This window comes from Cicer arietinum, chromosome 1, assembly GCF_000331145.2.
Source record: "Cicer arietinum cultivar CDC Frontier isolate Library 1 chromosome 1, Cicar.CDCFrontier_v2.0, whole genome shotgun sequence".
NCBI lineage: Eukaryota > Viridiplantae > Streptophyta > Magnoliopsida > Fabales > Fabaceae > Cicer > Cicer arietinum.
The window spans coordinates 36,563,812-36,578,797 of record NC_021160.2 but is presented as its reverse complement, the minus strand read 5'-3'; the positions used below and the strand labels follow the sequence as shown (position 1 = coordinate 36,578,797).

At 32.1% G+C, this 14,986-nt stretch overlaps 1 long non-coding RNA gene across 1 annotated transcript; it reads right to left on the bottom strand.

The window, feature by feature from the left end:
- Positions 1-8,282: 8,282 nt before the first annotated feature.
- On the bottom strand, positions 8,283-9,193 carry LOC101508396 (uncharacterized). Its single transcript, XR_003471329.2, has 3 exons — positions 8,870-9,193; positions 8,468-8,746; positions 8,283-8,370 (listed from the first exon to the last, which is right to left on the bottom strand). It is a non-coding gene; the product is annotated as an uncharacterized lncRNA (long non-coding RNA).
- Positions 9,194-14,986: the final 5,793 nt, after the last annotated feature.

The following is a 14,986-nucleotide window of genomic DNA, read 5'->3' as shown; positions in this document are numbered from 1 at the left end:
GCGTGCCAATACTCTATACTAGGTCTACTAGTAAACCTGCACAATAGTCCCACGACATAGGCAATATCGGGTTTAGTACAATCAGTGGCATACATGAGGCTGCCAATGATGCTCGTATATTTAGTTTGTCTAACACCTTCACCAGTGTAATTGAAAAGTTTCACACTTAGATCATATGGTGTGCAAGCAGGTTTACAGTCAAAGTATTTATATTTCTTTAAGATTGTTTCAACATAGTGAGACTGATCCAAAGAAATTCCATTTTCTAACCTAGTAATCTTGATTTCGAGGATTACATTCGCTTCTTCGAGATGTTTCATATCAAAGTTGTTACAGAACAATGATTTCACAATATTTACAGCATGAATGTTTGAATCAAATATGAGTAAGTCGTCTACATAGAGACATATGGTAGTGCAAATGTCATTTTCAATTTTGTAGTAAATACATTTGTCACTTTCATTCACTTTAAACTCATTCGATATAATAAAGTTATCAAACTTTTCATGCCATTTCTTAGGAGCTTATTTAAGACCATACAAGGATTTATCTAACATATATACCTTGTATTCTTGTCCTTGAATTACAAAACCTTTAGGTTGTTCCATAATAGATTTCTTCTTTCGAATCACCTTTTAAAAAAGTTGTTTTAACATCCATTTGGTGTATCACCAGGTTAAGAATAGTTGCTAGTGATATGAGTATTCTAGTGGATGTTATTCTAGTGATCGGTGGCAAAGTGTCGAAGAAATCTATATTTTATCTTTGTCTAAAACCTTTGGCTACAAGGTGTGCCTTGTATTTATCAATCATTCCATTGGGTTTTAGTTTCTTTTTCAATATTCATTTACAACCTGTTGATTTGCAACAGAAGGCAAATCTACTAAATGCCAGATCCTATTAGACTCTAGAGAATCCATTTCATCATTTATTGCTTCTTACAATAAATCTGCATCTAAAGATGACAAGGCTCCTTAAAGATTTGCAGGATCCTCTTCTAAGGTATAGATCGTATAATGGGGTCTTTAATCTTTAGTAAGTTTGACACTTTTACTTCTTCGAGTTTTTGTTTCGCATTGTTTGCTGCTTCTAGTTACAGAAACGTGACTTGGTTCGTTGCCCGACTATTTCTCCATTTGAAAGGGAATTTATTTTCATTGAAATCAACTTCATTTTACTTTATGATCACTTTTGCGTTTAGGTCATAAAACCTGTACACTTTGTTCTTTACCGCATACCCAATAAATTCTCATTCATAGGCTCTACCGACGAGTTTAATTCGCTCGTGATCGGGGATTCTGACATAAGCCAGACCACCCCATGTTTGAAAATAAGACAAGTTCGATTGTCTTTTCTTCATTATCTCATAAGGAGATGTTTTTTTTTTAGATTTAAGAACTCTATTCAAAACATAACAAATAAAAAATATATTTTCCGCACACCAATGATATGAAACACAAGAGTTAAGCATACTAGCAACAACTAGTTTAATAAGAGTTCTAATCTTTTTTTTTCAACTTTACCATTCACGTCAAGTAATTATGGTGTAGTTGTTCCATGTATAATTCAGACAATTTATAAAACTCATTAAATAAACTAAATCATACTTGGAACCTCTTAATCTTTATACTAAATTGACTTTCAATTTCAGTTATAAAGATCCTTAACATGTCAAGCGTTTCACTTTTATTTTTCATTTCTTGTTAACGTCTCATCAAGTTCACATATATCAAAGTGTAATAAATCTAAAGACTCAGATCCTCTAACTACATATTTATGTGAACTCTTTGTTATTTTAGCTTGAGTATAAAAATCACATTTTTCAAAATCATTTAACAATAACTTTAGAATTAAACCTAAGTTACTTAATTTTGAAATTAGATGTGTTCATATCACATAGTATAACATGTAAAAAATTAAAATCACATAAAAGGTAAGCAGAAAGAGACATTTTATTGATTTCAACATCCAAAAATTAAGAAACATATTAAATTTCAATATTTAATTTAAACATGTCATGAATGACGTACCTTAATAGATGATCTCACGAGTTATCTTCTAAATTTTACGGAAGTGTGCCTCCACGGATCTGTCAGCCTCCACATATCTGTCATCGGACATCTGATACTCTGGGTAGCTGTCACAACTTACTTATTCAGAGTATCTCAATCATATCTCACAGTATTGCTGGAACTGTAATAATTATACAGATCATCAACAAGTCGATTAGGAATATAATTCTTATCAATATTCTCCGATGGGTTAATTCTCCAACTATTTTATCCTTTTCTATTTGCTTCAAACTGAAACAGTTTATCGAAATCAGAGGCAACATAACCAAATCCAGTAATCTCTTCGGTTGACATGGCAGAAAGAAAAGTCTTACAATTGTTATTTTTGAGTTTTAGAAAACTATTTAAAAATCACAATTTATGTCACCGAAGATATTCCGGGGTTGAGTCGCGGTCGCGCTCTTTAAGACGTTTCGCGGCACTGCCCAAATTGTGCAAGGAAGACTATCAACCACGAAGTCCCCAGGATAAAAAATCTCAGATTCACTGTATCGGAGTTCCATTGCATCGTAGAAAATCGTTCTAGAATTACACCATCAATATGGCAGTTAAAGTCACTCTCAATATGACAATTAAAGTCACTCTCAATATGGTATTATGACCATTCATTACTACGACATAATAACCGCTCAAAAAGATTAAAAAAACGAATGTACTACAGCATAATAACCGCTCTAAAAACAAAGGGACTACGACATAACAACCGCTCTAAAAACAACATATCTACCGATTTAAAAACAAAAGGACTACGACATAACAACCGCTCAAAAAACCGAAGGGACTACGGCATAACAACCGCTCAAAAAACCAAAGGGACTACGTCATAACAACCGCTCAAAAAACCGAAGGGACTACGGCATAACAACTACTCAAAAAACCGAAGGGACTGTGACATGACAACAAAAAACCGAAGGGACTGCGACATGACATCCGCTTTAAAAATTGAAGGGACAAAAAGAAAGTGGAGAAGTGGCTCAAAAATTAAGCGAGAAAATTTTAAAGGGAGAAAAGAGAAAATTGGAAAAAGCATCCAATTTTGGTGTGCTTTTCACAACAGTTTGAAACTCATTATATAGTGATTGAAGCAAACTCACATATGTTTTCTAAACAATGTGAGACTTTAGTATGTATAAAGTTGAAACTACACAAAATATGATAGTTTTCCAATGTGAGATTTCAAAAAGAATTATTTCTAATATGGGACTTGAATTTTAAAAAACATGTTTCTTTCCACTTAAATTTACAAAAAATAATTCTTTCCAATGTGGGACTTCAACACATTTTTAAATTCACACCGTAACATACTTATGTTCCAACAATATTGAATTCTAAATTTAATTATACTCTTAAAATATTAATAACTAATTCATAATATAATTTTTTTTCTTTTAAACAATCTATTAAATTGATTATTAAACAACAGAATAATAATTATATTAAATTAAAATAAGTTTAAAAAAAATAAGCGGTTGTGTTTTCTTTTGATTGGCCATTGTTGAATTTATTTATTTATTTGTTTGGTTCTTTGAAATCATCAAATAGCCATTGCTGAATTTATATAACATTACACAAACAAACGTATCCCAATCTCAAATATAAACACACGAATAAAATCTCAGATATACACAAAAACAAATAATTTGGTTTAAATTGTACCAAATACGCGATTTTTTTTAATATATAGTCAGTTGTTACTATATGCCAAATTAATTTTTGTAATTATGACTTTATTGGTCCAAATTGATTTTATTTGTCTGTTATAAATTTTAATAGAATTTGACTGAAGTTATTAATGTGTGGTGAATTTTTTGGCAATGTTATTATCTATTATCAATTAATAACAATTGATTGATGATACTCAATTAATAGAAATCAAAATCCCAAAATTTTGAATTTTCACCACTAAATATTTTCAAAATTAAATAAAATAATAAAAAGATACTATATTTTTAATAGGATATAACGAGATGGAGAAAGGAAATACCGAGATAATTTCGTAAAGCATATATCTTGTGACTAAATTATATAATATTTTATCATATATCATCGTTTATACAAAATAATTTGTTGATTTTGTAAAATTATTATTATAAAAACTGTATATCATATATCATCATTTATAGTTGTAACAATTAGTTTTTGGTTCAAATTATTACTATTATAAAAACGGTATAGCATATATCATCATTTATATAACAATTAAATATTTATTGGTTCAAATTGATTTTATTTGTCTATTATAATTATTCGTAAATATGACTTTATTTGTTAAAGTTGATTTTTTGTGTCTACAAAATCTGACATTTAGTATTCATACGGTATTTATGAAAAATAATTAGTTATAATAGAGTTGTTATCCAAATTGATTTTTGTAATTAAGACTTATTAACCTATAGTCATTAAATTTGAGAAATCATTAAATAACAAAAGTGATATGATATATTATGTTAGATACTATTTATTATTTTGTAAGACATTTTGTTTATAATGTATATAGTTTATATTATAACAAATTTTGTTGCGAATGAAAATATTTATAAACTATATTCGTCATTGCAAGGAATTGACATTTGTAGTTACTTGATGCCTCTGACATCTTTCTTGATTCAGCAGAAGCATGATAGAATGAATGAGGATAACTAAGTGAGAAACTTTGCAAAGGACAATGTAACATTCGTCCCTATTGAACCAAATATGAAGTCACAATCAATTCACTCATAACACAATCAAATAGAACATAGCAATAGGTATATGATTCACTCATGATTGAAAGATCATGATATGTCAAAAATGTTGGATCACATTCACCACAGCTTCCACAAAATCTTTTATAGGTACTTGTCATTTTTATAGTCAAAATTAAGCTAGATAATTCAAGAGCAAAATGCGTAATTACATCCATATCTATAGGAACAAGAATACTACTCCCACTGAGGGATTGAGAAAAAATAAAAAAGAAAAAAACATAAATCGTATAGATATTTATTGTAAATGTCAAATATTATCTCAGAAACATTTTTTTTAATATGTCTCGCTTTACTTACTATAATTTGAGGTGTGCAATGGTTGTGGCAAATCGAATCAACCCATAAGTAAATTCAAACTGTGTTTTTTGGACTAGACAATTTTTTAAATTGATCTAAACACGAACCAACTCAACGAAATCCGAACAAGTATAGTTCAGATAACGCGTATAGAATATAAGATTTGAATGTCTACCTGAACCAATCATCTTTTGACTTTATATATTTAAAAAAAATATGATGTCAGTATAGTATTTTGGATTTTACAATTTGACCTAGTTTTTAATTTGATTTGGGGTTTGTATCAAATAATTTGGATGTGTTTTGATTGCTTTTTAGTGTAAAAACTTGGGTTAAACTTCAATTATTTTAGTTTGGTTAGAATTTTTAAAAACACAGCTTATATAAATTTTGTTTGCTTATATCTGTTTCAAGTTATGAAATTTTAGTATAATATTTTAGAAATAATTATTTTTGTATTGTGGGCCAATCAATCGAACCCAAACTAATATATATTGATATATTGGTTTGGTTCAGTTTGAATTTTATAAAAAAAAGTGTAAGTATATTTTGACATACGAACACATCTAAATACAACTTACAGACATTTCGAAGAAGAAAAAAAAAGACGCATCTGATGTCACTATTTTTTATGTTCAAATATCTTTTATTTCTTTTTAAATCTTCATCGTCTTCAATTTTAAATTGATCACGTTACATAATCCTTTATGGGTATAAAATAGTTACATATTAAATCTTTCTCTTCCCTGTATTAAGGTACCAATTTTTGCATTAGTGGTATTGTTGTATAATAGTGTAATACGGATTTTTTCTTTATTCGTTGTGGGTATATTTCGCATGTAATATACAAGACTATCACCTTCTTAATAAATTTAGCATCTGGCCGAAGAAGGTGATAGCCCTGTAGATTCCCCCACTTCTTAATGAATTTAGCATCAATGATCAGCCACCAATTCCAAAACTTTAAATAGTAGGACAATATTCTAAAGTTATTGAATGATTTTTTTTTCCAATATTAATAAAAATATCTCCATATAGATAGTCCTCCAGAATAAATTATATATAAAAATAGATCAAATTATTCATTAAATTAGTTAGTCCATTTTCAACAAAAAATAAATAGTAAGAAAGTTAGTCGATATATCACATTTAATATTCTATGCAATCTTAATAACAAAATATTATATTGTTTAAATTACAATTATATTGTTTAAATTATCTTTGAGTTGTTGAAAATATAAAAAGTTAAATTAAATGAGGAATATTTTAGACATAATTAATTTATATAATATAAAAAATTTTAATACTGTGGTTCAATTACAATCACTAAATCATTAATAATATTTGACATTTGTCAAAATTATTTAGCAAAATCATCTATATGAATAATCATAATTTATCCACCGTGTATAAAATCTTTAATATTAATAGTATATCAAAATGAAAGTCTTTTAAATATTGTAATTAAATATGAAACACGTTTTATATTTATTTATATTTTAAGTGGTACGTTTTGTTTATTGGTTTGAGAGGCACATTTGCTGGTGTAGCATGTTGTTTTTGTGATGTGAGTCATTGGGCATAATGCCATTTATGTATAGTACTAAAAAAAATCTCAAAAGATAGTGGAGTCACATGCCCCCACAATCTACAACATATATCTCCCTCTGCCCATTGTCATCCTTTATGTATAAAGAAATAATTGACCTAGATTCCTTTAAAAAAATTGGGTTTTAACATTATGGATTAAAAACAGTGGTTGACAAGAGATATATATTATTAAAAACAAAGTTTTAACCAAAATATATAGATCGACCCAAGTATAATTTGAGGCACATAAGAAGCTCCACATCACTTTTGTAGAAACAAACATACACTACTAGAAAAACAGGATTTAGCGTCGGCTTTAGGGCAAAAGCTGACGCTAACGTTGATTTAGCGTCGGAGTCGGGGCTAGGCTAAAATGATCGAAGCTAATTATTAGCGTCAGACAATTACCATCCGACGCTACGCCGACGCTATGTGTAAATTTGAACCATCCGACGCTAAAAATGTCAGTTGCCACGTCAGCTGGGCAGAAAATAGTTGCGTCAGATGGTCGACGCTAAGGTCAACAAACAGTAATCACCAAAACAATTAGCGTTGGCCGGCCGACGCTAAAGTCAAAATAAAAGTCAACTGAATTTATAAAGTAGCATCCGATTGGCCGACGCTAAGTTCAAATTTATTTAATTTATTATTTTTAATTTTATAGCCCCTGGTTTGCTGAATTTCATTTTTTTTAATAATATAATTGATTGCTAATAAACATTAAAAGTCATTCATTGACATTATAACAAACGCACATAGTATTAAATAACATAACAAAATATCACGTGTTCTGAAACTACAAAATAACAAATAGTATCGAATAACAACTTTAACAAAGTTACCTAATACATAATTGTCAACCAATTACTACAAAAAGTAAGCATAACTATGACATTAAGGTTCGTCAAGCGACACGTCGTCCAAATTATGATCGTAATGAGGATGCGAAGGAGGATGACTTGCAGTAGATGATCCACCAGCTGATTGACGGTGCAAAGCGTCAATTTTATCTCCAAAAAATTGCTTTAATGCATCAAAATCATTCTCTAACTTCTTTGAACGCTCCCTAGCCTCTTCGGCGACCTTGGTAGCCACTTGAGCTTGGGCCACTGCATCCTGAGCAATTTGTTCAGCTCTAATTCTAGATGCCCTCTCTGCTTCTAAAGATATCCCAGTCATAGAATTAGAAGTATTCTGAGAATGTTGTGTAAGCGATACACACCCCTGTCGGACGTTAATGGACAAGTCTCTCGTACCATAAACTCGACCACGAGTGCGACCCCCTACAGATTCAGTCCATAACTTAAGTATTGTCCCTTCATCTACCTCTTTACCACTTTCTTCACTTGTTTCGCCAATTTGTGTTTGTACTTCCTCCAATTTTTTTTAAATGTTCCCTGATAAATGGAATAAATTAATAACGTAATATATGATCAAATTTCTAAAATAAATTAAATAATAAAGGGATTGTTCTTCTAGGTATAAATGACATCATATTATTTTTTGGTTGATTTGTAATATAAAGAATTTGCATAAAGAACTTACATAAATAAAGAACATACATATGTAGATTATGCGCGACTATCAACCCAAGCGCCATTTTTTCTCTTGTGGGTTGTCAAAAATAACTCATCTGGAAGTAAATCTCTTTGAAGGTTATTGCTCTACAAATAAAATCAAGATTATTGGATCACAACTCAGAATTAGAAATCATAACAATAAATTGTATTAATTTTAAGTAAATGTAAATTTAATATATACGAGCTCAATCGCAACATCAATATGAGCCTTGCGGCCTGAGGTGTGGACAGCCCCGCCTCTTGTTGAAGCTCGATTGGTCTTATTTTGGTTGGAGGTGTTCTTGAATGATGTACCTTCCCAATATGCTTGAAGACCAGTCCAAGCTTCCTCACCTATCCAACTAGGTCGAGTCCCTTTTTTCCTCACCTTTGTAAGCATATCTGATAGTCTTTTAGCGGCCTTTTGTTCAAACAGACGTTTCACAATATCATTATGACAAGGATCCCACGATACCTTCTCCTGGGAATAACAAAAAGTATATATGTACTAACTACTATCAACAAAACAGATTACACAATTCTCCCTATATATGCTAGAAAAATGAATTGAACATATAATTATATTTAAAGGCTTACCGCAAACTTTTCAAACCAATCTTGTCTAATTATGTCAGTGGTTGCACTCCAACCATAGATAGGCTCACGAAATTGTTTTTGTATGGCATACCTAATGGCATCTGCAACTGTGTTGCTAGGAGTGAGTCTGCATTAATGTATTGAAGAAATAAAGTATTAAATAAATAACATGTGTCTATACTTATGCTTCTAATATTAAGAAAATAAACAATTGTTGTAACTTACCCTTTACCATAAGGTCGTATAATGACTTTTCCATTATCATCTCTCACAGGCATGATAGGAGGAACATTCCCTTGACCCACCTCCTCATCATCTTGGTTGTGGTCCCCAATTTTCACCCTATCCTCATGACTATCGGAAGTTTGTTCCACATTATTCTCTACCAAAGCCTCATGTGGGGAATGTTGTGAATAGGCACCCATGGTATGAATACTTAAACCTGGAGTCGGCATAAAGACAAATACCTCATGGGTTGAGGCATGGATAGGAGATGGTGTCGAGTGGGATGGTGGTGTTATAGTATCAGCAGGTGCTACAATCTTAACATTTCTCATCTATATTTTGAAAAATTAAAAACAAATAGAGTATTAACACACTAATAACTTCATTTTAGTTTTCAAATTAATTTTTTCCATATATGATAAGTGTGTTGAGAAATGGGATTCTTAAAATTAACAAGTTACAAATCATATCTATTTGCTTTTAGTAGTACACATGGATTATGTGGATTTTCAAAATTTGTCAAATTCTCCTAAATAATTCAAACACTTTATCTCAAAAGTGTATATTTTTAATAAATCAAATTTATAAGATAAAGAAACAAAACGAGGAGCTACAAACTAAGAATGATGAATATGTTAAAATCATTCAAGATTTGCAGCAAACTCATTTAAAAATGTTTGAGCAACAAAATATTTTCAATGAAATAATTATAAAAAATCATCTTTCAGAACATTCTGAAAAATGAAAGAAAGTATTTCTTTAAACATAGAAGTTCATGAATTGAAAAATGATTTAACCAACTTAGTAAAAACCACTAAAAAATTTCAAAAGAATATGATATTTGAAGAAGAGATGTTTCAGAAAAATGGTTTATAGTTCAAATCTTCTCAAAAATAAAAGATTTATGAAATGTTTTTTGTATCAAAAAAGAAAGATGAGAAAGTTAGAAAAAGATGTTCATACTATAACAAATATGGACACTTTAAAACAATTTTCTATCATGAGAAGTTTTTTTGAAAAAACTAGACAATATTCTTATGTTAACAAGTATGGTCATTCTGTACTAGAACATTCTCGTCATAGACTAAAAGATTCTGATTACAAAAAAGTTGATAATGTTATAAGAGAATTTTTTTATTGTAGCAAGTTTGGTCATCTTGAGTTAAAATGCTATCATAAAAAAAATTTGTAAGAAGATACACTAACCATCAAGAACCTAAACAAATATGGGTACTAAAATCATTACTAACTTGTGATGTAGGAATATCATCCAACGATCAAGAAAAAGCATTGATAGATAGACAATACATGGTCAATACACATGAATGGAAAAGTATGATGTCTCCTCTCATTACAAAAAATTTGGAGGACCTGTAACATTTGGAAACATTAACAAACCAAAGGTACATCTTTCATTAGTTGAAATAATTTTGTGTAGATTAAGGATGTTTGATATGTGGAATATAACTTAATTAGCATTATTTAACATTGTAAAATTGGCTTTAAAGTTATTTTTTAAACCTCACATGGTTGAGGTAAAACCAGGGTCGTCTCAATGTTTTTGGAGGCGTTGTTCGAATATAAAAATTGAGCCCCTAAAACCACAAACCCTACCGTCAAGATTTAAGATTATAACATTTAGTGATGCGTGATGGTGGTTGGTAGACTGCAGCCGTTATCACATATTCACAATGGTGGGAAACTGGGTATTTATTCTAGACATAAAGTGCAAATATAAAATTTTAGAGTATTCAACATACAAAATTTAGATATTAATGCAATTTTTTAAATGTTAGGATATACTACCAAAAAAATTGGGGTCTTTCCTAATTGGAGGCCTTGTGCCAATGTTCTAGTTGCACAGGTTGATAGTCGGCCCTGGGTAAAACAAACATCCTCATGTTTTTTTTAAAGAAAAATCCTTATGTGTTATACTTAGATGAACTTTCAACTAAATCATGTTTTAAGTTGTATAAGTCTGACCCTAACCGTTATGGGCACTGTTAACGAAGACCTTCTCACCCCTCTTTCAATGAGGTGGAAGGAGGGGGAGATAATGTTGTAATTAACATTGCCGATAACGATAAGGATCGAGATATTACAAAACAAAAGGCGACGATACTTATCCCCTAGGTACCGATTTTGATTCCCAATGAAGACAAAAACTCGCTATTTTCACGAGGTGGAAGAAAGGAGATAAGGTCATGGTTAACAATACAGATAACGGTAAGGGTAAAAGCGTAAGGATGATGTTTTTGAAAATTCCTTGTAAAAGAGTTTTAAAAAAGGATTGTCATTTTTATAAAAAGTGACTAGGGGAAATTTGAGAAAACACCATTCGGATCATTCTTTGTTGAAAATGATAATTCAAATGATTTTCTTGTCAAAAAACTTTCCACAATATGGAGTTGTTTTAAAAAAAATATACAAGAAATGGTTAGAACAATTTTAAGTGTTGCAAATTTTTTTTGGGGAAAAGCCAAAAAAAAATAAATTCACATGTTTTTAATCTTGGCTCTATTAGAAAAAATCTTGAATATATATTCGTATGAATTTTTATAAAATAGAAAGTCAAACATACTTTCACATTTTTTAAATGTCATTGCTATGTTTTGCATGATAAAGAAAGTTTTGACAAATTAAATTTAAAATGTCATCAAGACATATTTTCTGATCATTCTATAAATATTATAAAATATAAAATCTTAAGGTTTGAACTCTAGATAAAATTATGCATATTATGTTTTATGAATGTGTTGATTTTCATGATGAAAGATATGACGGTGAAGAAGAATAGCTATAATTTTAAATTTTGATAAATCACAAAGTTGAGAATGATCAAACGCCATCCTTGAAAACTCCAAAGTCTGATCATGGAGTGGAGAAACGAAAAAGATTTGAGAGAATGATCAAATTGAGCAAAAAGGTTCATGTCTTCATTCTGGACGCGATACCAGAATGTTCACCACAAAAACAAAATGTTCTTGACAGTGAATATATTTCATCCGATCAAAACTAATGTCACCTATCATGATGATCTGTGTAACACCCCGTTTTTCAAAGCGTGAGTGTATTTTTTTTTTCAAAAGGAATTAAAATAAAACAGGAAAATAAATAAGGTAACACACGTTTGGATAAATATTTAAGTCGTAATACAACGACAAATAAGTCAACAGAATTTACGAGCAGCGGAAAAATTCTTAATCCATGAATTCAAAATATATACATAACAAAAGTAGTACAGTCTTCCAGTTTAAAAAAAACGCAACCCCAAAAGAAAGACATCCGTTCCCTCTGTGACAACCTAGTCTGATCATTTTACAAAACAACTAAACACCCTGAGTGATCTCTACGCGCCCCGTGAGATCCTCCTAACGTAGCTGCAGTCAAGCGTTCCCATCTCCATTTCCGTCCGTAGGGTACGAACCGGTAGGATCGTCCTGACTCTCATCTGAGGGCAAAGCCCAGATTTCCACAATAATTGTAAAGGTCACCAACCGAAAATAACAGTTAACACATAACATTTAAGTTTTAAATGCACAAAATAACCTTTCAACTAAGCATGCACCTTAAAAGGATTTTCCATATGCTAAAAGTTCATATAATGCTTGCCAATTAACAATGAACTCAAAATGAAGTTCTCAAACCATCAAGTAATACATAACTGACCAAAGCATTGATAAATCAATTGAGAAATCGATTATCTAACTCAAAATAAGGACTTTTGCTGAGCCAATCGATTGCCAAATCGATTTGGTCAGTTCTGCTGAGTTTCTGCATGACCAAATCGATTTCTAAGTCGATTTTGTCAGTTCTGATGAGTCCCTGGGTTGCCAAATCGATTTCCAAATCGATTTCGGCAGTTTTGCTGAGTTCCTGCCTCTCTGCCAATCGATTTCCAAATCGATTTCTTAAAAGATTTTGAAAGATATATTTATACAATCGATTGGCAAATCGATTAGGTTAAAATAGTGAACTTCCTGCAACTCATCCAATCGATTGGGAAATCGATTTCCCTCATCATTTTTCCAAAAATTCATAACTAACTCAATCACATTCATACATAATCTCAAATCCTAACACTTAGCACTGATAACGCAATCGCTACAACATCATTAGTTTCGAAATAGTATTGCAAGCAAACATGTTATCACCAAATTCCAAAACATAACACTTAACATTTATAACACAATTAATACAACATCATGGGTTTCAAAATGGTATTGCAATCCAACATGTTATCACCAAATTCCAAAACATAACACTTATAACACAATTACTACACATACCAAATGAACCAACAATTCACAATTTAACAGGGTGTAGTCTCTCACGGACAAACACCTGTGCAGTCTCTCACGGACAAACACAATTCCCTAAGGAACGTAAGTCGTAAACGTACTACCTATCACGGGTCCGTACCGTTTACCGAGGTGCCACCTATCCCGGGTCTGCACAACTTACCAAACGTAAATCGTAAACGTACTGCCTATCACGGGCCCGTACCGTTTACCAAGGTGCCACCTATCACGGGTCTGCACGATTTACCAAAACATACATAAGTAAACGAGACATTAAGAGATTCCCCATTCTTAATTCTCATCTAACTTAAACCAGGGCGTAGTCTCTCACGGACAAACCCCTGCGCAGTCTCTCACGGACAAACACAATTCCCTCAGGAACGTAAGTCGTAAACGTACTACCTATCACGGGTCCGTACTGTTTACCGAGGTGCCACCTATCCCGGGTCAGCACAACTTACCAAAACATACACGAGTAAACGAGACATTAAGAGATTCCCCATTCTTAATTCTCATCTAACTTAAACCAGGGCGTAGTCTCTCACGGACAAACCCCTACGCAGTCTCTCACGGACAAACGCAATTCCCGCAGGAACGTAAGTCGTAAACGTACTACCTATCACGGGTCCGTACCGTTTACCGAGGTGCCACCTATCCCGGGTCAGCACAACTTACCAAAACATACACGAGTAAACAAGACATTAAGAGATTCCCCATTCTTAACGCCCAGTTAACTTAAACGATTTTCAAAAACAAATATTAAGTAACCGAGACATTAAGAGATTCCCCATTCTTAACGACCAGTTAACTTAAATGATTTTTAAAACAAAATATTCAGTAAACGAGACATTAAGAGATTCCCCATTCTTAATTCTCATCTAACTTAAACCAGGGCGTAGTCTCTCACGGACAAACCCCTGCGCAGTCTCTCACGGACAAACGCAATTCCCGCAGGAACGTAAGTCGTAAACGTACTACCTATCACGGGTCCGTACTGTTTACCGAGGTGCCACCTATCCCGGGTCAGCACAACTTACCAAAACATACACGAGTAAACGAGACATTAAGAGATTCCCCATTCTTAATTCTCATCTAACTTAAACCAGGGCGTAGTCTCTCACGGACAAACCCCTACGCAGTCTCTCACGGACAAACGCAATTCCCGCAGGAACGTAAGTCGTAAACGTACTACCTATCACGGGTCCGTACTGTTTACCGAGGTGCCACCTATCTCCAATTATAAATCCAAAACATTTACACAACAACAAATGGTACATGGAACCCATTCAAATAAGATGTCAAACTGACAATTTTAGTATAAGTACAGTTTTCCAAACTAAAAATACTCCAAACCAAAAAGAAGGACACCTAGTCCCTATACAACATCCTAATCTGATCATCCTACCAAAAATCTATACACCCTGAGTGATCTCCACACTCCCCGTGAGATCCTCCTAACGTAACTGCAGTCAAGCGTTTCCATCTCCATTCCCGTCCGTATGGTACGAACCGGTAGGACCGTCCTGACTCTCATCTGAGGGCAAAGCCCAGATTTCCACAATAATTGTAAAGGGTCACCAACCAAAAAAATAACAGTT